This window comes from Canis lupus, chromosome 17, assembly GCF_048164855.1.
Source record: "Canis lupus baileyi chromosome 17, mCanLup2.hap1, whole genome shotgun sequence".
Classification (NCBI taxonomy): Eukaryota; Metazoa; Chordata; class Mammalia; order Carnivora; family Canidae; genus Canis; species Canis lupus.
In genome coordinates, this window is record NC_132854.1 from 54,839,149 (window position 1) to 54,864,282 (window position 25,134).

At 46.0% G+C, this 25,134-nt stretch overlaps 1 long non-coding RNA gene across 1 annotated transcript in view; it reads left to right on the forward strand.

The window, feature by feature from the left end:
* The window catches only part of LOC140608127 (uncharacterized), a 172,463-nt gene extending 158,122 nt beyond the window's left edge, over positions 1 to 14,341 (forward strand). Inside the window, exons 11-12 of the long non-coding RNA XR_012010125.1 lie at positions 8,394 to 8,610; positions 11,246 to 14,341. This is a non-coding gene — a long non-coding RNA (uncharacterized lncRNA). The remainder of the gene's footprint in view (positions 1 to 8,393; positions 8,611 to 11,245) is intronic.
* The last annotated feature ends 10,793 nt before the right edge of the window (positions 14,342 to 25,134 follow it).

Genomic DNA, 25,134 nt, shown 5'->3' on the forward strand with positions numbered 1-25,134 from the left:
GTGGAGCTCAAATACACATCCTGTGAAGGCCCCTCATTTTGCCTTCACCAAAAACTGGGACATTTCATTCATCTTGGGAACCACAATGATCATGACAACGTACCTGGCTTAAAAGGCTTCCACCCACTGTGAAAAGCAAACATGCCACTGCCAACTGCAACCCAAGGCAGAGTAGAAAGGAGACACACACCATGGAAATGAGGAGAGGAGGCACTGGTCCTGATCCTGGTCAGAAGCAAAAGCATTGAATTGGGGTCCTGTGGGGTGAGCAGATTTTAATAAACCTGGGGGTAGGGCGACAGTGTTATATCGCTTTGCTAATAGAAGGTAATTCAAATGGAGAAATACGGTGATGGAGGCACCATCCTGAGCCAAGTTCACAGTACTGTCACCTTGTGAGTTGGTGCTTTCCCTGAACCCCACTGTTGTTGGTACTCACCTCCAATGGTTCAGCACTGGTAACTATCACAGCAAACGTACACTGGGGAATTTTTCATTACACACCAATTTTTTTTTTTTGAGTATGACTTTTTGGTTTATACCTTTTAATTGGTTGGTTTTTCTTGATCGTGGATCCATCAAATAAAGTCAGGTTAAAGTGAGACTATAGGGACTATGGTAGATACAGTGACTCCAGCAGAGGCAAGGAATCATGTTGATAAGTGAAGTATCAGAAATGTAGGTACTTGAGTCTGCTAATAAGCCCAACATTGGCAATTTAGTTTCAGTAAAACATCACCTAACATATGAAATGAATGTTATGAACTTGAATGCTGTTGATATTTTTGTCTTATTTGTATGTAATTAGATTTTTAATGGTTGCATAACAAAAAAAAAGCATACAGAATGTATATCTACTTACATATTTTTGCATTTTTATATAGCCCTTGATAAAAATAATTTGAGTCAACACTTAGAGTCCTTTAGAAGAATTTTTAAAAGGTATTACTTACTAATTTTTCTAGATAACACATTATATCAACTTAAAGTTTACTTCTTTATATATCAAAAGGAGATGGTAATTATTTATTTTGCAGGGCTATTCAGAGGATGAAAAGAGGTCTGGGAAGTTTAAAATGCTATGTAACACCAAGGAGATAAAGCAGTATTTATGACAAAACAGATACGAGTGAAAAACCAAAACAGCTGCCCAGTATCTACCTCTCAGGCTGCATAATCGGGGCTCTTGGCAAAACGGTTTTTATGGGTAAAGAGCAATAACTCACAATTTGGATGTTGTTCCTTGGGGAGTCCTGTACATGCAGCAAAACCCTACCTGCCCCACTGCATCCTATCCCTGTGAGTTTGCAGATGCTCATGAGTTATGTCGAGGCTCCTTTCAGCCTTTTGAAACAAAACCCAACCCGGGATAAATGCAGAGGCCAGCTCATGAAGCTGAAGCTTCGCAGGACTGTTTGCAAACAGCTGGTGACGGAATGCATCTTGAAATCTAAGCTGGAAAGTCTTTTGACTGAGGCAGGTGGGCAAGATTTTTCTATAGGATATTCTTTTGCATCAAGGAATCCAAACAGGATGTATCTCATAAAACACCCAATTCAAGCTGGGCTCAGAGAGATGGGTGGATGCAGGAACCACAAGGCAGGTGTGTGTTCCCCCCGCAACTATGGAGGACAGTGAAGGGGCTGCAGGATTTCTGATCCCCACGCACTAGTGGGTCACTGCCACCAGGGAAAATGAAATGTGGATAAGTGCAGAATTAACTGGTCATTTCAGGAGTTTAAAATTGTATCTCTAGCTCCAATGTGACAATTGTTTATTCAAGGTAAGCCATTTCCCAGTTCTTGGGGGTCCAGGAAATGATTGGTGCTGCAGGTTTTGACTTTCAGTTTTACTATTTCAATGACAGAGACATTTTCCTGGGTGACAGAAGTTTCTAGAGTCTCCAAGAACTTTCTCGAACTTCCCAATAAGGTGGAATTATGATTTTTAACTTGAGATAGATACCTACCTCTGAACTACTATGTTGGGGATTTTGTTGAAAGCCACTGAGCAAAGTCAGTCCTATATTTACTGTTTCTTTCATTCTTCTCCAATGCCTGACACCTTGCTCTCGCTAATACATTGTCCTCAACCAATATGTTCTCCCAATTCGGTACTGGGGGAAAGTTTGAGCAACTGGACTGCCACGTTTTGTCAGAAGCTATCTAGTCAGCACCTCTCCCTAGGGAGAGGGACCTCTTTACCCAGTTCGATGGGAAATGATCCTGTTTCAAAGTCCCTCTTAGCGCCTGCTTTCCTGGACCACTCCTGGCAACAATCTTTGCAGGTTGGTAGTAAGACCGAATTCTTCGGAAGGAGACTTGGAAATGGGGTTTGGTATAGAGGGTATGTATCAGGGATCAAGAGCTGTTGGAAGTGACGGGGAGGGAATAGGATTGGTCAGAAGGAGAGCCAAAGCAATACATGCCCAACAAAAGTGTGGCTGGCACAGCAAGGAGCTCAGGAGTGTGCACGGCCCACCAGGGCTATCCCACCTGGGGCTGAAATGGGTGGATATGCCATGCCCCCCACTGCAACCAGTCAGTGGTGAGGCTGCCGTGGGATGAGGTGGATCTGCAGTGATGGAGGCCTGAAGACACGGACAGCTGGGGAACCAGCCACTCCTATTAGGGACCCAGTGGATCCTCGGCAGCTCTCTCTTCAGCCATCCACACCTGATTCCTCTTACCCACGGCCACCACATCCGTGGGCCCCAGCGGCTTGCCTAGGGTCATGACTTCCTGAAGAGTGTGGGTCCCTCCTGCGTACACTCTCTCCCCTCGGGCCTCTACTCCAAGCATCTAACCTTTGCTGTCACATCATCCTTTTCTAAAGTGAGATTCTTGCTTCTAAAATCCACTTCGAAAAAAATCAACTCTAAAAGCAGCATCCTGCCTCCCAAAGCCGCTTCCAACTCCTACAGCGATCATCCCTGGGTGTGAGCCTCTGCACCCCCTTCTAGTTGTTCATTCCCGAGGCAGCCCCACTCCTTCCCAGGCCAGGCTCAAACAAGGCAAAAGGAGACCTACTATTTTCACTCTGGAGAACTGGAGAAACAAAGAGTTACCTGCATAGAACTCACATGAGACCCTGTAGAAGCTCTCTCATCATGAAAAATGTCTCCTTCATTTTAGCATTAAAATAATATTACATGAGGATGGCTTATGGGAACAGTCCACTATTATCTTTGAAATGCCTTTCTAAAAAAGGAAGAAAAAAGAAAGAAAGAAAGAAAGAAAGAAAGAAAGAAAGAAAGAAAGAAAGAAAGAAAGAAAGAAAGAAGAAAGAAAGAAAGAAAAAAGAAAAAAAGAAAGAAAGAAAGAAAGAAAGAAAGAAAGAAAGAAAGAAAGAAAGAAAGAAAGAAAGAAAGAAAGGCCTTTCTAGAGCACCATCCTATCCCAAGGTCTCCCATCAGCTCTTCAAGGTCGGTGCCATTATTTTGCCAACTTTTCAGAAAAAGAAACAGAAGTTCAGAGTGGCTCACAGCCAGGGTGTGGAGGGAGTCTGAATTCAGAGACCTTAAAATCTTCTGGGGATGGATAGGGCCCTAGAGAGGACTCTCCTTTCCGTGCCCTCCCATCTGACAGGGCTGGGGGGTCTCATCAGTGGCCTCTCCAGAAGAGACGGCATAGTGTTTCTCTTACCTCCGTCCGTCCTTCCACCTCCCCCCCGACCAAAGTGAATGTAAAACCAGCTTGCCTGCTTTGGAAACCCAGTTTTGGCCAGAACCTCACTCTGTGCCCCTCCCGTACATTGACAGGACCCCTCTTGGGGTCTCACAGCCAGGGCTTACAGGTACCATGCAACAGTCCCTGAACGGGTGGTGGCTTACAGGAGCTGAGACGGAGAACTCTCTCGACCTCATTCCACAGGCACAGCCTGCAGCCACGTAGCTGAGAATTTTCTGAGGAGACAAAGCTGTTCTCACCGTTGCTTCTGTCCTTCCCACCTCCTTCGTCCGAAGTTCCATGAACCCTGACAGCGAATGTCATGGATCTCAGAGGCTCCCCACAGTTCTGGAAGGTGCTGGTCGGGGAGCCAACCTGTGCCTGCTCAGCTCATATGCACAGAAGCCCTGGAAGGGCTCATGTGGGGAGTGATAGACTCCCCACAAAGGAGAGGCGCATCCGGGGCGGGGGGAGGCAGCGCCCAGAGGGGCAGGGCAACGGGGCCTCCCTCTCCTTTGCTGCATCTCCAGGAAGCCCCAGCTGCCAGGGCTCGTGCTCTGCAAGCAACAGAAATCTCAGTGGGCTCAGCTCAGCTGGAAGGAGTTTGCTGGAAGGGTGCAGAGGAGGAGCGGGGAGGACGGTGGGGCTGAGGATCTGATTGCACGGCCTACAACCCACCACGGGGACGACAGAATCAGGAGGTCACCCTGCAGAGTCCCCTGAGGCGCCCAGACCTCTGCACACCAGGCCCTGCACAGGGGAGGAAGCCTCCAGAGTGCCGGGCGCCGTCCCAGCAGCAGGTGCCCCCGAGGAGGGCTACCTCTGTGTCAGGGGAGGAACCTCACCAAAGCAAGGCTCTGCCCTTGTACCAGACCAGAGGGACTTGAATCTCCAGTACCCGGGCATTCCAGTAGAAAGCAGTAGCGATGGCACAGATTTCGAAATCAGGCGGAGGAGCTCAAATCATGCCACAGCCACTTACCGGCTGCAGGACCTTGGGCGGCCGATTCAACCCACGAGGGCCTCAGTTTGTCCATCCTTTAGATGGGGGTGAGACTGGGTGCTCACGAAGTGGCTGGGGAGAGCATGAAGAAAATAAAAATATAAAGCAGCTGGCTCAGAGCAAGAGTTTGAGAAATGCTCTCTCTTCTTCCCTCCTCCCATGTGCCCGTCCTGGCGTCGCGGGGCCCCGTACACGGCCACCTGGGACGGTGAGAACCGGTGTCCACGGAGCCGGGCTGTCTCTGTCAGGTGGGGAGAGCGGGCCCGAGCTCACATGAGCATTTCTGGGGCAGCCGAGGACCAGGATCGGGGACGTGGGCTCCAGGGGCCCACCGGGTACCACATGACAACCTGACACACAGCACCCGGTGGCCTTCCAGAGCCAAGAGCACCCAGAGGGCCCACCCGAGCGGCCCCACCAGCAGAGGGGACTCGGCCCAGGGGTGCTGCCCTGTAGAGCTGATGGCGCGAAACCCTGCTGACTGAAGCACAAGAGCAGAATCAAGGAAGGACCAGGGACCTTTCCCTGGCCAGCATTCCTAACTATTGGTACCAAACAAAAGATCTACTTACTAATTTTTTTTAACCTGGTAAATTTGTTCTCTGCCCACTGGAAAGAACTAGGCATTGCCTAGAGGAGCCGGGGGGGGGGGGGGGGGAGGCAGGGGGAAGGAAAGGCTCTCTCTTGCATATTCTGTATAGGATGGAAATCTGAACATTGGCACAAGTAAAAATGAACCCTGAAGAAGCCCCTCAAAGTCTGGGGAGAAAACCGGGTCTGAGACAATCTACTTGTTTGTGGATTTGAGAATGGGGTGGTCTCATGTGGGGCCCTGAAGAGAGAGGGACAAGGTATTTCTATGTCTGCAGTGTTGACTACAGTCCTGAGCTCCGACATTCCATGCTGTGGCCCCACAAACAAATATTTGTCCAGGTGATAAAATTGAATTTAGAAAACGGGGGGCAAACACAGCCCCGCTGTGCTCAGAGGCCCCCTCAGGCCCGGCGGCAACGGTGGGGCCTCAAAAGCCCTTTGTGGGTCCCCTGGGCGCTCCCAGGATCCTGGCACCTCACCTCGGAGGGTGCTCCTTTGTCCACACGGCTGGAGGCCTATGCCTTTTTAAGAGACACACACAGGGCAGCCTGGGGGGCCCAGTGGTTTAGCGCCGCCTTCGGCCCAGGGCATGATCCTGGAGACCCCGGATCGAATCCCACATCGGGCTCCCTGCATAGAGCCTGCTTCTCCCTCTGCCTGTGCCTCTGCCTCTCTCTCTCTCTCATGAATAAATAAATAAAATCTTAAAAAAAAAAAAAAGAAAGAAACACACACACACACACTCGCTTGTCTGGGAATGGTGGTAGTCACTGGGCTCCTCGAAAAGTTTTCCAACAGAGTAAACTTCTGGAAACATTTAGTGGCCGTCTTTCTCTTGGTTTTGATGTTTTGTTTTGTTTTGTTAATTCTCATGCCCAGCCTGTCCTGGGAATCCTGGGAATAAGAGACAGGCGGGGAGGGGCTGTGCAAAGCCCTATCCCCGAGGTCCAAAGGCCAGCAGGCCCCTGGGCCCCCACAGCCTGGCCGGGGATTAGCTAGTCCGGCTTCCACTGGCTCAACAGCTCCCCTTGCGAGATTCGGGTGTCTTATCCGAAGGCTATATTGGTGCCCATTTCTTTGAGAAAACAATCCTTGAGCCGAACTTCACACACAAGTACAAATTAGTCTACCCAGTGACCCTTCATCAAGGACTATCTGCTTCGTCTGTCTCACCGTCTGGCGTAAAGGACGTAGCTCTCATTTGAAATATCATTTACGATTTCTTTACTTGTTCGATGAGGACGCCGTCATCAGGCATGCACACCAGCAGGGACAACAGAAACAAAGTAGTGAATAACGAGGGCTCTCGAAGTGGGGCCTAAAGCTCTCTCTCTAGGCCTAGAAGTTCTCGTCCTAGCCAGACAAGCGGTTGCTTAGTAACTCTTCTTATCAACGATTTAGGTTTTCTCCTGATTGCCTTGTAAGAAGATAGGACCTTTGGTACTTTCTATTTCTTCCCTTCCAGTCGTAATGAAAAACGATTTTGCAAAAGGTCACTGTCCAGAAATACACTCTCGCTCGCATGCAACTGGCTGGGCAGTTGTACAGTCATTACCGTCACGCTCCCAAAGGTGGCCCTCGAACTTGACTGCACATCAGCATCTCCTGGGGAACTTTTTAAAAGTACACAGGCCAGGCCGCATCCTATTTCGGAGAGCCCGAGGCTCTATATCGTCTCCTAACTCACCAGCATTGGAGAACCACTACCAGAGCCACAGCCACTGGCCACCGAATAACCAGAGTCTGTAGTTCTCAGGTGTCCACTAGCCCCTGATGCCAATCCAAATCCCATCAATGCCCAAGCTTTCACACGTGGCTCCAAGGAGACCTTTCCGATGCTTCGTCGCCACTCTGGACTCAGGCTCGAACAGACCTCCAGAGGCCCATGTCCACTGTGTCCACGGAGGGGCTCTGATGACAGTGTCTGGGTCATGGCTCCCAGGAGACTCATTCCGTAGATGATGGACCTCAGAGAGACAAGCTAAGCCCCGCCAAGGAGCAAACAAGGTCCGAGTCTCTCTTTCCCCAAAGCTGAGATTTCAGTTCATGAACAAAACTCATCTTGCAACAAGGATGTGAGACACCAAAATTCACTGCAAAAACCAGGTTGTCCCAGAGTCTTCTAATCTGGAGATTTTAGGAGTTGGGAGAGCCATCTCTCTGGAGTTGTTTGACGCACGGATCTGGTTGCATGGATGTGATTTGAGATTCTGTGACCTTCAGAAAGAATTGGGCTGCTTCCTGGAATGAATGGTTTGGAACATTTTCTCCATCCTACAGCACCGGATCAAACAGGTCAGTACAACCCAAATGCAACTTCTCTACACACACACAAGAAATTGAAAATCTAGGGGTGTCTGGGGGGCTCAGTCGGTTAAGCCTCTGCCTCCTGCTTAGGCCATGATCCCGGGGTCCTGGGATCAAGCCCCGCATTGGGCTCCCTGCCCAGCGGAGAGCCCGCTTCTCCCTCTCCCTCTGCCTGCTGCTCCCCCTGTTTGTGCACGCTCTCTCTCTCTCTCAAATAAATAAAAAAAATCTTAGGGAAAAAAAAAGAAATTGAAAACCTAGAGAAAGATGTTGGAGGCAGAAAATATTCTAGATCCCAATAGAATTTCTGCTTCCAAGTTAATCTCCTCCCCACCTCCCCAAAAGAGCAAATTGATCTTTTTTTTTTTTTTTTTGCTTTTTTAAGTTTTTCAAGAAAAGGAAAAAAGTTCACTCAACCATGGTTTTAAAATGAGCTGCCTAGAAAACATGTGTCATCCTTCCTCTCAGTGGGAAAGACCCATGGAGCAGACGCTCACCACAAGGCTCATGTCCCAGGTGGGAGCATCTCTTGGCCTCCTTGGCATCTTCACAAATCACAGGAAACAGAGGTTTGGAGAGCAGACAAGAAGAAAGCTCGAGTTACTGGCAACTCTGTTCAGAAATGACCTAGACTCTAGACTTCATTTCCACACGTTCCGAAGCCCCTGGGCTAGAAACTCAAACTGATGTCATAGCAAGAACCTGGACTCTGGAGGTTTAAACTCTGCAAATAGAAATAACGCTTTACGACAAAGCCAGGGAGCGGTCGTCCTGTACAAGTAACACTTTTATATGCATTATCGTTTGCTGTTTCTTTCTAGGGAAGAAAGAAAGACTGACAAATGGAAGGCTGCCCATCAAAAGATAGGAGGAATGGGCTTCGGGTTCACAGAGAGCTGAATCTGAGGTGTGGTTTTGCCACCTTCCGACTGTGTGGTCTCAGGAAAAGTTGTTTAGTTTGTCCAGACCTCAGTTTGCCCCTCTGTAAAACGAGGCAGTGAGAGTATCCGCGTGGCACTCGCACCAAGAAAGCGCTCGGTAAGTGTCAGTCACCATTTCGGATCTATGAGGAAACAAGATCACTTTATATTTTAAGCAAAATTCTCAAGTCATTGGAAAGTTGGTAATTGTAAGAAAGAAAATAGAGTCATGGAAGGTGGTGCGAGTATCCTGCCTGTTAGCTCGTCTAAAAATAAAAGATATGGGGAACTTAATTATTTATTGAGTCTCTGAATGACATGCCCAGGACTATTCCTGGCATGACTGGAGAATCAAACATGGTCCCTGCCCTAGAAGAGGGTACAACCCAATTGTGCGGATGAACCATACGACCGTCTAACTGTTTGAAGGAAAATTAGGTACAAAGCCAAATGGTACGTTCAGTGGAGAAAGAATGAGAAAAATGAGATCAGCGCCAGCTTGATGAGCGGGTGTGGAGGAAGGCTTGAGTAGTCGTTACCATGCCTCACGTCTCTGTTCCCATCAGTCACCATGGGACAGCCAAGTCTCCAGGCCAGGCCCACCTCCGGGGCAGGTGTGTAGCCCCGCGCGCCAACTCAGTCTCACCCTTTGCTACCCTACCAGCCCTTGCCCCGTGCCCTCTGAGCTCATGACGTGAAACCCTGAGGTCTAAACCTCCTCTCTGAGAGACCGTGTCACCTTCTTGCCCTCACTCCACCTCATCCCTCCTAAGGAGGCCGATTCTCCTGCAGCCCTCTCAAGCGACAGCCCTTTCTCACACACACACACACACACACACACACACACACACACATCAAGTTCCCTGCCTGGTTTAGGTCCGTGGGGCCTCCTCTAGCTTCTCCTCCCCAAACTCCAGCGAGTCTAACGCACATAGTCTCAGGCCAGAACCCCCTGTTGTGTCACCTGCACACAGCCTGGGCTCATCCCCACTTGTTGAAGGTTTTAGCACTGGGAGGATGGTTATTCTCTTCAACATTTCTCCTGTGGTGGAACAATGGCCCTCCTACACACACACACACACACACACACACACACACACACGATGCCCACGTCCTAATCCTTGGATCCTGTAAATATGTTACCTGGTGATATGGCCTGAATTGCATCTTCCCCAAATTTCTACATTGAGACCCTAACCCCCTATTCCTCAGAATGTGACCATATTTGGAGATGGACCCTTTAAAGAGGTAATTACATTAAAATGAGGCATTTAGATTGGGGTGTAATCCAATCCAACTGAAGTCCTTATATTAAGAGGAAATTTGGACACGCAGAGAGCCATGAGGGATGCACACACTAAGGAAAGATCAGAGGAGGACATAGCCATCTGCAAGGCAAGGAGAGAGTCCTCAGGAGACACCAAACCTGCCAACTTTTTTTTTTTAAGATTTTATTTGTTCATGAGAGACACAGAGAGAGAGAGAGAGAGGCAGAGACACAGGCAGAGGGAGAAGCAGGCTCCATGCAGGGAGCCCGACATGGGACTCGATCCCAGGTCTCCAGGATCACGCCCTGGGCCGAAGGCAGGCACTCAACCACTGAGCCACCTAGGCGTCCCCTTGCCAACATTTTGATCTTGGGTTTCTAGCCTCCAGAATTGTGAGAAATAAATTTCTGTTGTACAAGCCCCCCAGTCTGTGGGATTCTGTTCTGGGATCCCCAACAGGCTAAAACACATGGCGAAGGGGAGTTAAGGTTGTAGTTGAAATTAAGGTTGCTAATGAGCTAACCTTAAAATGGAGGTTATCCTGCATCATTCAGATGGGCCCAATCATAAGGAAACATGGAAGAGGGAAGCAAAGAGGCCAGAGTGATGCCATGAGAGAAGGACGCAGCCCGCTGTGGCCAGCTTTGAAGTACAAGAGGGGCCACAGGCCGAGGGACGTCCAGGCAGCCTTAGAAAGCTGAGAAGGGCCAGGAAACAGATTCACCTCTGGAACCTCCAGAGAGCACAGGTCTGCCAACACTTTGATTAAAATCCATGAGACTTATGTCGGCCTCCCACAGAAAAGTAAGATTATCAATTTGTGTCGCTCAAACCATTAATGTTTGTGGTCATTTGTTACAGCAGCAGTAGGAAGTAGATACAACTCTGGTCAGGGGCCAGAGTTTAACATCTGGGCTAGAGTAGACAATCCATCCAGCATCATCCAGTCCCTCCGTCCCTGGGGTTCCTCTCCTCCACAGACCCTGTTCCCGCCATCTTGTCCCCTGTCATGACAAGCCAACCATGTCTCACTGTCAAGGGCAACGCTTTCCAACTCCACCTGCTGCCTTTCCGCCTCACTCCCTCAGATGCTGACCCGGACTCCAAACATCCCACAGCTGCACTTGCTCTCTCCCTCACACTCCTCCCAGCTGTGGGGCATTGGCCATAAACACAGCCAGCCCTGACATTCAGCCTCACCATCTTTCCTTGTTTTTCCCTCTTTCATACTCACGTGGAAGCACCAAGCCCCAGAAAGATCCAACCCTCCACCCACTCTGAACCTGTATCCACACATCCAAATGTGGCTGGTGGACCACATTCTAGCGGGCTCCTCGGTCTCAGTTTCAACCCATGACTGACAATCTCAAAAGGATTCTCAGTGCAACTGGTCAATCCTGCCGCATTCCCCTCTATTTACTCTTGTATTCTCCAGGATGAATATCTCATACCTGAATACTGACTTTGAGCAATCACCTCTCCTAGGAATTCCCTCCTGACCTCTTCTCTGGCCGCCCCAAAACTGACCGAGGTACCTCTCTGTGGGGGTCTTCAAATATTCTGTGCCTAGTATTGCACTTACCATTCTGGATTATAATTATCTGTGTGCTCACTGGACGCTGAGACCCTTGAGGACAGAGCCAGGTGCATTTCCAGGCCCTGCAGGAAGCCCCGTGTCCAGAACAGGGCAGGTATTCAGACAATGCTTGGTGAATGGATGAAGAAATGAATGAGTGAATGGACCAACAAAGTGAGAGGAAAAAGACATGGAGCAAGCAGGTGAGTTGCAACATTATATAGTAGGTTTTTTTTGTTTTTTTTTTTTAAAACTCTGAACCACTTTTTCCCAAAAGAACAGAAGCCAGAGAGGCTGGCTGACCTCCCAAGGCCATTAGCACACCGGGCAAACAGCCTGAGACAGCCGTTGGAAAGTGAGTTGGAGAGATTTGTTTAAATCGGGATAGATTTCATTTGGAGATGTTCTCAAGTCTGGAGTCATGAAATCTTAGAAGAGGATGGGGCCTTTGAGGTCATTTAATTTCACGCTCTGAGCTTGTCCAGCCCAACCCGAGGGGTGACCTTGGCTTCAGCGCGCTCTTGTTTGCTATTTTGGTGGATTTGTTTTTATATCTGTTATTTTGAACTCACGTTGTTTAAAAACGTGAAAAAGACACTGGAAAAGAGAAATATTCACCTTAAAAAGAGGCCATTTGGCCGCTTTCACACATTTTCTGGATCTGAAAAATGAACGGAGAACCAGAGGGACTAGAGAGACGTGTGAACCAAAGTCAGGAAATCAAGGCCTAGCGGCTCATGTGTGCACTTGTGTGAACCAGGGAGGCTTCCCGAGGTTTCCTTCCAGACAATGGAGGTTACTGTAGCTCCATTCCCCTCCCCAGGCCTGACTGCATTAGGTAATGCCTGTGACCACACTGCACTCCCGGGAGAGTGGGTCTGAGCACAAGTTACACTGTTGTAAATATTCCAGCAACAGTGAGAAACTAACGGTCCTTTCTCGTAATTTTTTAAAAATCATAAACCACATGATTTGACCTCGCCAAGTTGTGAAAAACGTCCCTCGTGATTCGCCCCAGCCAAGTTGTGAGAAATGCAGCTGCTCATCCCAAGACTTGCAGGAGAACAAATGGAAACTTCAGGATTTGGGCTACTTTTTTTGCTAGAAAGACAGTCAAATGCGAAAACACACCATTTCTCCACGCCAGGCCTTCGAGCTTTGCTTGGTGAACATTTCTTTGTTAGAAAACCAAACAAAGCAAGGCCAGCGATGTGTCTTCGGCACCTGCCAAGTGCCAGGCGCCGTGCTGGGCCAGGCCGGGGTGGATGAAGACGAGTCACGGCACCTTCTCTAGAGACACTCACAGGTGATGGGGGGCAAGGGGGAGCCACGTGTAAACAAATCACGAGGATGACAGGTGCTCCTAAAGGGCCTTTGTGGGAAGGTGGGGGCCATCTGCTAACATTTCTAGCCCCACTTCCAGGCAGGGGTGGGTTAGTTTGGTCAAAAGATGCAGGAGGAAGTGATCCAGGCCGAGGCTATGAACTGCCAGCTTGAGACTCTGCGGAGTTTCCTTCCATATCTTGGGGACCCTGGGAAAGTATGAACTGGGGTTCAGTGTGGCACTGAGCCGATGCATGAGGTCAGCCACCCCCAGGAGAGGCCCCCGCCCCTCAGCACATGGCCTCTGCTGGAACTCCACTGTCGCCCTTTGCCACCAGCGAGGTGTGGGGTGCATTTGCTGTCCCCCTATCAGGAGATGGAGCCCGTGGTCCCTCTGCACCCCCTCCCCACCACTTGTTCTCTCTCTCTCTCTCTCTCAAATAAATAAGTAAAATCTTCTTTTAAAAAAATGCCAAAGGCAGTGACTCCATCCATGGCAAATTTGAACCTAATGGCATTCGTTTCAGTTGTAAGAAATAAGAGAATGTAAGAGTTGAGTGGCTTCCTTGAGGGATTTCTCCTCCACCCATCCAAACATGGTGTCTTAAGAAACCGGCTTCTGGAGGACTCTGGAACACCACGTACCTCCCTGTCCTTCAGGAGTTCAGAATATCCCCAAGGACAACTGGAAGGCACACAACAAAGCAGGCCCATCCACTTGCAAAGATGTCTCCACTGGACGACTAATCCGGAGTGTTGGAAGCCCCTGGCGGGTTATTGGGCACAAAGCTGTATCTGACAGAGTAGGGTGAGTGGCTAAAGACAACACATATCTTTCTACAGATTTATTGAAATATAATTTAGGCATTGTGCAATTGACCTATTTTCAGTGTTGAATTTGGTTAACTTGAGGCAAACTACCCAGCTGTCTGACCATCACTTCCAGGGCTGGCGCACTTCTGTCACCTGAAAGCTTCCTGACACCTGTTTGCCGCTAAACCCTGCTCCCATTGCCACCCTCAACAGTTTTGCCTTTTCTAGAAATTTCACATAAGTGGAGTAATGCACCAGTCTTTTGTGTCTGGCTTCTTTCATTCTGACTTTCACTCTTGCTGTTACATGTTTCAGTAGTTCGTGCCTTTTTGCTGCCCAAGCAATATTCCATGCTAGGAATATATCACTTTTTTTTTTTTTTTTTTTTGCCCATTCATCATGATGGACGTTTAGACTCGGAGCTGTTATGCATAATGCTGCTCCGATTATTCACGTACAAGTCTTCATGTGAATAGATATTATCTTGTCTCTTGAGCAGATACCTAGAAGCAGAATCACTGGGTTGTAAGGTGAATTTAGGTCAAGGTGTGTGTGTGTGTGTGTGTGTGTGTGTGTGTGTGTGTGTGTGTTTGGTAGGCTCCACACCCAACAAGGGGCTGGAACTCAAAGCCCTAGGTCAAGGGTCACATGCTCTACCACTGAATCAGCCAGGTGCCCTTAAATTTAAGCTTTAAAAAAGTGTTTTTTAAGGTGACTTTACCATTTTACATTATTACCAACAATGCATAAGGGTTTCAGTTTCTATACATTCTCTCAAAAACTTGGTATTGTAGGTCTTTTTGAATGCCAACATTCTGGTAAGTATTAGTGTCTAACTCTGGTAGTATTTATATTTCCCTAATGATTGATCATGGTAAGCATCTTTCCACATGCTCCTTTTGTTGTTGTTGTTGTTCATTCATGTGTTTTCTTTAATAAAGTGTCTATTAAATCTCTTGCCTATTTATTTATTAAATAGTTTGTCTTCTTGTTGAGTTGTAGGAGTTCTTTATACATTCTGGATGTAGGTCCCTCGTGAGAGATACATGATCTGCAAATCTTTTCTCTCAGTCTGTGGTTTGCTTTTCATTCTCCTAGAAGTGTCATTTGAATTGTCAAAGTTTTTAATTCTGATAAAATCCACCTTATCCTTTTTTTCTCTTTTATGGATCATATATTTGATGTCATATGTAAGAAACCTTTGCGTAACCCAAGGTTGCAAAGATTTTTCTCCTATGATTTCTTCTGAAGGTTTTATAGTTTGAACTGTAATATTTATACTTATGATCTATTCTGAGTTAATTTTGTGTGTAGAATGAGGTAAGCATCTAAATATTTTCTATCTGTTGCTGTTGTTAATTCTGCATACGGATATCGGATTTTTCCAGTACTATTTTTGAAAAGACTATTCTTAATCCCATTGTTGAAAAGACTATCCTCGCTCTTTTGCATGCACCCTTTTCAAAAATCAATAGACCACAAATATGTGGGTTTATTTCTGAATTCTAGTGTCTACCATTGACCTACATGCTATCCATATGCAAATACCAGGTGTATTTGATTACTGGACCTTGACATTAAGTTTTGAAATCAGATAGTTTTAGGTCCTCCCACTTTGGTCTTCTTTTTCAAAATTGTTTTGGCAATTTTAAGTCTTTTGCATTTCCAGTTAAGTTTTAACATGATCAAACACTTTTTTTTTTTTTTTTTTTTTTTTGAGCACTACAGTTTCTACCTTATGGAAACAATTCTGCATTTCTTCAATGTATTTTTTTTTCCTAAGAGGTCAGAATATAATCTGACTGGAACAAGAAAGATTGTCAGTAGTATAAAGTGTTTAAGATTATGCCTAAAATGGGGGATCCCTCGGTGGCTCAGCGGTTTGGTGCCTGCCTTTGGCCCAGGGTGCGATCCTGGAGTCCCGGGATCGAGTCCCGCATCAGGCTCCTGGCATGGAGCCTGCTTCTCCCTCCTCCTATGTCTTTGCTGTCTCTGCCTCTCTCTCTCTCTCTCTCTCTCTCTCTCTGGGTGTGTGTGGGTCTATCATAAATAAATAAATAAATAAATAAATAAATAAATAAATCTTAAAAAAAAAAGATTATGCCTAAAATATAAGGTGCTAAAGACAGTTGAGCACTCCTCTTGTTCTCTCTTCCACTCCCTAGCTTGCATTTCCACCAGAAGGTGGGAGTCAGAACAACATGGGTTTAGATAATGCCTCTGTGACTTACCAAGTGGACAATAGTGGGCAATTCATTTAACTTCCCTGAGCTGATATCTCTCCATCTGTAAAATAAAGATCATAATACCTACTTCCTAGGGCTGTTCTGACACCAACAGTATGCCAGATCCATGGAAAAGTTTGGCACATATGTTATAGGCAAATGAGCAAATAAATGGAGAGCTGGTGATTGAGTTTTATGACAACGTGAACCCAAAATACACTATTATGGCTTCAAAGAAATACTTGGGAGAAAGGACTCACTTCCTGGTTTCCCACAGATATTCCTGGTAGGAAACAAACCTGTCTGATTCTACTTACCTTTGGCAATAGTAGAAAGGCTATTCAGCACTCCTCCCTCTAGGGTCCTGGTTGAGATTTTCAGAATTCAGGGATCTAGTTTTTTCTTTCTTGTGTTCCATACAATGCCCTTGTGGCTGAGTCCGAGGCAAGACAGAGCATGCTCTTGGCCTCTAGGGTTTCCATGTTTATCAAATAAAAATCCAGGAGAGCCAGGTGACTTTGAATTTCAGATAACCAATGAACAATTTTTAGTATAAGTATGTCCCGTGCAATTTTGAGGATATACATGTCCTAAAAAGTCAGTCATTGGTTATCTGAAATTTAAACTGAACTGTGAGTTCTGTGTTGTATTTGTCCCATGCCTTAGAAGGCTTTACATAATATAAACACAGTCACCACAAACAAAAAATGTAGTAAAGAAACACATGGGCCTTCTGTCATCTGCTCTGCAGACCTGGCGTTTGTCGGTGGCACAGCATAACCTGTCACCATAAACAGTCTCTAACCACACCATTCTCTAGTAAACACCATCCAGGCCCCAGGGAATCACTCGTCCACACCTCTTTGCTCTTTTGTCCTTGAAATAAAAGGCAACTGCATCCAAAAGGCTGTGAAGCTTTGTGGGTTGAGCCAGTGCCAAGGTCAGAGGTGAACACTGCTTCAAAGGGCCCAGAATTTTTAGAGTGAGAGAAGCATGAAGGTAAAAGACAAATTAACTTGCCAAGACCTTCCTTTCAGATAACACGGGGGCATAAATTAAATATTGCTTCACAGTAGGGCCAGACGACTAATTTGTGCTCCAGTGCATGTTCTGGAGGCACTCGCAAATTAGCAGGGCATTCACAACATGCTGACAGAAAAACATTTTGCAATATTAAACAGCTCACATTACACTCAAATTTGAGTGTTTATAAATATGCACATGACATACATAAGCCATGACAACAGTTCTTTACATTGGCAACTAAAGAGACATAGAAAACCAGAAATACAAACAGATTTACTTTCATAAAATATTTAATGGGACTCAAATATTTGAAAAATTAAATTAAAACACTCAGCTCCATTTAAATCATTTTGATTTGGAGTGCCTTTTATTTTAATTTGCCTCTAAATTTTAAAAGGTAACTGTGACTATTTTAGGAGATAAGTAACCATTAAAAACGTATGTAAAATAATTATAAATGTTTACACATTTAATATAATTATAAATGTTTACACATTTAATATAATTCATTTTTAAAATAAAAGTATCTACTTCATCACCTTCAAAAACTTACAATGTATTTTAATCCTGTTTATCTTTATTATCAAGTGAGCATCAGTGGTGTGAAAATCTTAATTATAACATGGTGGCTGAGCTGAAATAAGGCAAGAAAAATAAAACGTATGTAAAAACTATATAATTTATTGTGACATATTTATATAAGATCTATTAAACTTATTAGTTATCCGCACATCGCCAGCTCATCAGAAGATCACCCAGACATGCAACAATCATATTTAAATTCAGTGATATTTAACATTTTGCCAACTATCAGTCAAGAAAAAAACTATAGCCTTACAGATATTTTTAAGCTTTGTTGCCGTTTTGCATGGTAGGTATAAAAATAATGTATTTTATTTACCAGTTTGCTAGCGCCGTGGCTGGGCCTTCTGTGGTTCTCCACCGCAAACTCTTTCTCTGGGCCGGCGGCTGGTGGAGTCTGGCCTGCCTAAGAGTCCCAACAATCGAGACAGGCAAGGGTAGTGGGCCCGGTGCTTTAGCACCCCTGATGGATGGGGGGGAGGGGGAGAGGGTCCAGTGGGTTCTTTCTGTGGCTTATTGTCAGGGAAGTCACGCTCTTGTCCCCTCATGGAACCAAAGACCTCCCAAGGTTGCACTGAAGGCCAAACCAAGGCAAACAAATATCCGACTGCTGGGCCACAGAACTGCTAGGTCCAGCTGGGCCTGGGGATGGTCTGAGGGGCAGGCCTCGGCCGGGCCTGGACTTTCTCCAGTGCATGAGGTAGAGAGGGACATGCCATGGCACCCTATAAGTGAGGGTGCTGAGGTCTGGCATGTGCCGAAATCCAGTGAGGATGAGCCCAAGGCCAAGTGGGCCTGTAGTTGGGAGGACACCTGGAAGGCTCTGAGAAATGACTTCAGAGAGATCCACAGCTGTGCAGAAGAGCAGCCTCTGCAGGGGTCAAGGTCCAGGTGAGATTTGTTCACATATTGATTGGAGGCCATTGACTGGCCCACATTACCTGATGACAGCAAAACTTCAACACTGTCTATTATTGCCTGCTGCTGCCCCCCACACTGGCCAAAGTCCCTTCCACGGCAGGGGCTCTTCGCCCTGGGCAGGAGGCTCCCACGCCTCGGCCTGCAGGCAGCACTGACCAGCCCTTCCCTGCTCTCCCACCTCCCAGCTTCATCTCCCCACTCCCGCTTCCTGGGCGCCCCACTTAACTCTGAGGAGCACCAGAGGGCTTACAGGTACTCCCCACACTGCTCTGCCCCACCTTATCATCCCCCTTTCTGTTTCTGGTGGAGCCCCCTACACCTTCCAGATCCAGAACAGTGCCACCCCGACCCACTGCCATCCCAGGCCCGGGCCTTGGCCTTCCGTGGGCTCCTGTCGCACAGGATGGACTTCTGTGTCCCAGTCATCCTTTAGTGGGTGGGATGGGGTCTGTCCCTGGTAAACCGGGAGCATCTGAGGCTCAGGGACCCTTCTGTCTTTTGTTCCCAGCGTCAAGCTTAGTGCCTGGTGCATAGTCAGCACTCAATAAATACTTGCTGCGGGGCAGCCCCGGTGGCGCAGTGGTTTGGCACCGCCTGCAGCCTGGGATGTGATCCTGGAGACCCGGGATCGAGTCCCACATCGGGCTCCCTGCGTGGAGCCTGCTTCTCCCTCTCCCTCTGCCTGTGTCTCTGCCTCTCTCTCTCTCTGTGTCTATGAATAAATAAATAAAAATCTTAAAAAAAAAAATAATAAAAAATAAAAAAATAAAATAAATACTTGCTGCATGAACCAAACATAATCTCACTTGACCTTCACAGCACCAGGTGGAAATTGGCATATTATTATTTCATTTATATGGGTGAAAATAAAGGCTTAAAAAAAGTTAAGTTCTCTCACCTAGGATCTCCCTGTGAAGTTTTCTGATGCCCAAGGCCACACACAGGACTTTCTACGGAACCGTGAGTGCTAAATTCAATGGCTTTATTTCATTTCATTTCATTTCATTTCGAAGATTTCTATAACTGTGAATTCTGTTTGAAGAACAAAGGAACAAGTGGTCCTCACCTTTGAAGCTCTGGAGCAATGGTTACCCACTTTGGAATATTCGTTGGCCAATGAGAATTGTTTTTGAATCTTCCCTTTGCGTAAAGTGGAGCTGGTATCATTAGTTGAGAAATAATTACATAGCACAGAGCACTCGGCCCACAAGAGTCTTTGTTGTTGTTGATGATGCTTTTAAATCAACCCTTTACCAGGAAGCTGGTTTTCACCAGGGTAACTGATGCAAAATATTTATCCAGGTAAGAGAAACATTCCTCAGCCACTCAGAGGCACCTCGATTGTGTGACTTCACCTACCTCATTACCATTGACTACATCGCCAGCGCCAGCCGTGCAATTACCTTCGTGTGGAACACATCCTGTTTCCGCTTGCTCAAACTCCCAGACTAACATTTTCTCTGATTTTCCAGAACTGAGCTGGGAAGTCTGAGACAGGGAAATAAGTGGCCGGACTCCTGAAGTTCAAAACCCCTGTGTCCTAGCATATTGGGGCACAGACAAAACACCATCCCTGAAGAGTTAGAAGCACAACTAAGAGGTTCTGGATCCTTCAGGGAGCCCGTCACTGCAGGAGGAGGTAGCTCCAATCAGGGATGAGTGAATAATGCCCTGGGGCTCACACAGGTGCACCTCCTCCCCGAGATCCCGCCCCCTCTCTCCTCAGGAGCAGACCTAAAAAGCGATAACAATGCCAGGACACCAAGGTGGAGCCTTGGCAGGATGGACACCAAAACCTCTGAGAAGCTAATTTCCTCTCCTTGGGCACAACATAAAAAACAGAAAAGGGGGGAGGCGTTCCAAAGGGCCAGCCTCAAATACCAGCTCTGCCTCTTTGTAGCGGCGTGACCTGCTGCAAGTTATCCAACTTACCAAGCTTGCTTAACCATTTGTAAGATGTATTTTGTAATTTGTACTTGAGGATAATGGTATTTACCTCACAGCTATTGTGAAGATTAAATAATACAGGGGTGTGGAAAGTGCAGGGCACAAATAAATGTCTGGCACGGAGCTGGCCCATCACCAAACACTACTCTTCCCTCTTTCCCACCCTCATCCCTAGAAGCTCAGAGAAAGATGGCTTGATCATCGTGAAGGAGCTTGAAGATTGGAGAGCACAAGAGCAGGAGGTGGAAATTCAGCTCTGCACCAGGACCAGGCAGGAGATATAAATAAATGCATCCAGTATGAGAGCATGGGGGCTGAGACAAATAGGAGAAAGTGCACCGCATGGAGAAAGAGCTCTTGGGATTATCTTGAATACATAGGTTACTGACCCCGTGTTACCAGAGATTCAATTTTTTAAAAAGATTTTATTTATTTATTTATTTATTTATTTATTTATTTATTTATTTATTTATTATCAGAAGGAGAGAGTATGTGGGGTCGGGAGGGACAAGCAGGCTCCACACTCAGCACAGAGCCCACTGTGGGGCTCGAGCCCATGACCCTGAGATCACGACCTAAGCCGAAATCAAGAGTCAGAGACTTAACCAACTGAGCCACCCAGGTGCCCCCAGAGCTCCAATTTTTTAAGAGAAGCAAGAAATTGAGATATGTGTTTGAGAGTTCCCAGTTTCTAAAAGTTGAACCAAATTAAAATTAAAAAATACTCTCCTGAGGGTCAAATAAAATACGTTCCCTTGGTCCTCCACTCTGCAATCTCCATTCAAGGTAAAAATGCAAATGGCACAGTGTGTTATATAGGGAACTTGGAGGCCAGTGAAGATCCAGTGGCACTCATGTCACTTACTGTGACCTGTAATTCCGATAGAAATCTGATAGTCATCACCACAAATAGCCGACATGTAATGAGCTCTAACTGTGGACCTATTCACCTCACCTAATCCTCCCGAGTAGGGTAGGTGTTATCATGGTCACCCATTTTGCAGATGAAAAAAACGTAACTCAGAGAGAAATAGCTTTCCCAGGATCATCTACCTGTTAAGAGGTGACACCAAGATCAGTAAATGTGTGCTCCAAATCCCAGTTCCCTCAACACTCCCAAGAGCTGATGCCTAAGTGAACTTGAGGAGTTAAGACAGAGAGCCTCAGAGAGAATCACAGTCAATGAGTCATTGCTTCCACGTCTGCTGTGTCATGGTGTGACGTAGATTCTCAAAAGACATGGAAGCCGAATGTTTTCTGCCAAGGGCCTTTGGCTAGAGGTATTTTCTCTTCCACGAGCTCACCAGAAAGAGTGGCTCCTCAATGGAACCAACCGATAAACAGACAGAAGCCTACACTTAAGAAAATTAGGGTCAATATTTGTTATGGTCACGCAGTCCTGTCAACCAACAGGATGTGGGCACAGAAGCAGTCATCAGACTCAGAGCATGACATATCTTCCACACACACGACAGGCCACACCCTGGCCTGCCCACCCTCTCCCTTTCTGCCTCAGACACTCAAGAGGATAGAGGGTGGATGATGGGAAGCCTCGGAGATCTTCAGGAGAGGATCCCACTCATCAGATTTACAAGATTTGAAAAGTTCGACACTACCAAGGGTTGTTGAAGGTGTGGGGGAAATGGGAACGCTCATATAGGGCTGGTAGGAGTGCAAATCAACTCAAACATTGGAGAACATTTCATAGTATTGCCAATGCGCGGGGCCTAAGACCCAGCTGTGGCATTCTAGGTATAAAATCCTAGAAGAAATGGCCCTTATGTGCACCAGGAGCTACACACAAGAAGACTTACTAGAATATTCTAGGTGGTAGCCAAAAATAAGGGAAGTAATAGATGTGGTGCTGTGCTCACACTCTGGAACACAATGCAGAAGTTGAAATTAATCGACTAGGTTTGTATAAACCAATATGGTTACATCTTAGGAACCTACCACGAAATGAACACAGCGTAAAAAATACAACATGTCACCACCTCTCTGCAAATAGTTTTAAAATACACCATTAGGATATGCTATTTGGGGAAAGCAAAAAGATATGAATTGGAAGGTGCATGCTAGATTCACGATGATGGGGATGTCTAGGAAAGGGGGAACGAAATGGGCCTGGCAAGGGAACAGAAGGACTTCAGACATTTCGGAAGCAAGTATGATACAACCGTGCATCTGTGCCTTCCGGCTGGTGGGCACAGGGTGGTGACTACATATGCTGTGGTTTCTGAACTTACAAACCTTTCTTTTTCTTTTTTTTAAGATTTTATTTATTTATTCATTAAGATACAGAGACAGAGAGAGGCAGAGACACAGGCAGAGGGAGAAGCAGGCTCCATGCAGGGAGCCCGACGGGGGACTCGATCCCGGGACTCCAGGATCACGCCCTGGGCCGAAGGCAGGCGCTAAACCACTGAGCCACCCAGGGATCCCTGAACTTACAAACTTTTCATCCAAACTGAAAAGGGAAATGATATCCTGAAAAAGCCTTGTGCTGGAAAGTAGTCTGCCCTCATCCGCCTGCTGCACCTGCACCCTGGGCCCCTCCTTAGGTCCCCGGTGGATGGCCCAGTCTCTGCCAAGGCCAGCAAGCAGATGCCTTGGCATGATGGTCTCTTGAGTCTAGTCTCATTCTGGGGTCAGTCATCTTGTGAAAGTCCAATGTGATTCATGATTTTAAAAGGAGGAACACCCAGCTAGGACGCACAAGGCGCCAGCCAAACATCTTCCAACTTTACAATACAATCAGAGGGACAAACTCCTTGCCAGATCAACATACAACAAAACCCAACATGGCATTATAGGCTTTGGAATCAGACAGACTTGGATCTAAATTCTAGGATTATTATTTACCAGTTTTGACTCATTTGGCAGAGTAACTTAGCCATGTCTCAGGCTCCTTGTCTGGAAAGTGAGGGAAAGAAATCTTCCTCCTGGGTCTGTTGTGGAGACTAACGTACCAAAGAAGTCATGTCCTCCTTACCATACCATGTTCTATTACCTCTAAGTCACAATGTTTCCCTCACTTAAAATCTCTAAAATCAATCTCTCTGTTAACAATCACCAATATCTTAAAATTATAGTTGGTGGTAAATTTTCTTGTTTTGTTTTTTGTTGTGGTGGTGGTGGGTTTTTGTTTTTTGTTTTTTGTTTTTTTGGTTTTGTTTTGTTTTGTTTTTTTGGTTTTTTTTTGAGAGCAAGAGAGAGCATGGGTTGGGGAGGGGCAGAGGGAGAAGGAAAACGAGTCTTAAACAGTGCAGAGCCCAACACAGGGCTTGATCTCCACCTCACAACCCTGAAGCATGACCCCAGCCGAAACCAAGAGTTGCATACTTAACTGGCCGCAACCACCCAGGCACCCCATTTTTTTGTTGTTGTTATTTCTTAAGCCCATGACATAGAGATATGTGATAGCAATAGGGTCTTAGGTTCTACTGTAGTAGTTCCTGACCTTTGTGTTTCAAATAGTCGTTACGTGTTAATCAAGATAAATCCATACATTATTAGGCTATTAGCTAATCCATTTTGCCAACCCTAAGAAAAGTGCTAAGAAGAACTTACCTTGTTTTAAACAGTCATCCCAGTCGCCTTAGAAATATAATCGAGTTCCCTCCTGGCCCTAGACGGGTTGCATCTCTAAAATCAGTCATTGTACTGCAGCGCATTTTCTGGATCCCCTGCTCGGAGGACACACAGGCATCTCAGAAGAAAGTCCTATTTATGTGCACAGTAACCATCGTAAACGAGCACCAAGCCCATCTTTTCAACAAGCAATGGACATATTTGCTAAGCATTTCTGAGAGATGAGGGGAAATCTGGGTAATTTTTGAAATATATATATATTCATATATTATATATAATACATACATAATTGGAAAATAAGGAGTAAACCCTGGGGGAAATGCATATAATAAGAAGGCATATTATGCTTTATATTTTTCAAAGATTTTTCATCCATTTAATGCAGTTGGCACAACCATTCCATGAGTTAAGAGAATAAATATTATTATATTATTCTTGTTTTACAAATCTAACAAATGAGGCCTAGAATTAAGTGGTCTGTTACGATCCTACAGCCAGGATAGCTGGGAGTAGGACCCAGATGTTCCGATGCTCAGTCGAACTTCTGTTCGGCCAACTGTAAGAGCAACCTAGAAGAGACCACATACAAAGGTGCTATTCTGTGATCCGTTATAATGGGCTCACATGCCAAATATTTTATTCGATTTCTTGTTTTTCCGATCCTCCTTTCAACCTATTTCATAAGCAAAAGCAGCTGGATTACTTTTCTTTCTCTTTCTTTCCAACTTACAAATGCACACGATCGTTTCTTCAAAAACATTTGACAGCATGTCGTGAGAGCAAACGTCAGAGCAGTCACTGTTGTCACATCCCAGCCTGGCAATTCGCCTGTGTCCCTGGGCACAGACTGAGGAGATTACTCTTCAACTCACAGTGTACTTCCCTATTGCCCTGAATAAACTCCCCTACCCCATTAATCTGAAGTTTTATCTATCCAAGATGTCAACTTGACATCTCATTTTCCATCCTGCCTAACTGCCAGCAATGCGATCTGCGAAACAACACACCAGAATGGAAATTGCACCTCAAAAATGCGGTCATAAACGTGTCAAGTTTTTTTCACGTGGTAGATTTTGTTTTAAATACAGCTCAGATGGGATCAGGATATACGTAATCAAGAATACATCTGTGTTTTCATTTTCAAACCAGGAAAGTGATATCCCAAAGTTTTTTTAAGTCCTGATTTTGATCTTCAACAAGCTTGATGTTACGGCCCATCGCTAATCAATAACTCATTATTTTCACGTGCGGGAATGATGTAAGATGACTAATTTGCACCCTGTGGAAACTCTAGTCAAAATAGTCAGTTAATAATAATTACTACTTTTCACTGAATGTCTTCCATGCGCCAAGTGCTGTACTCTACTTGA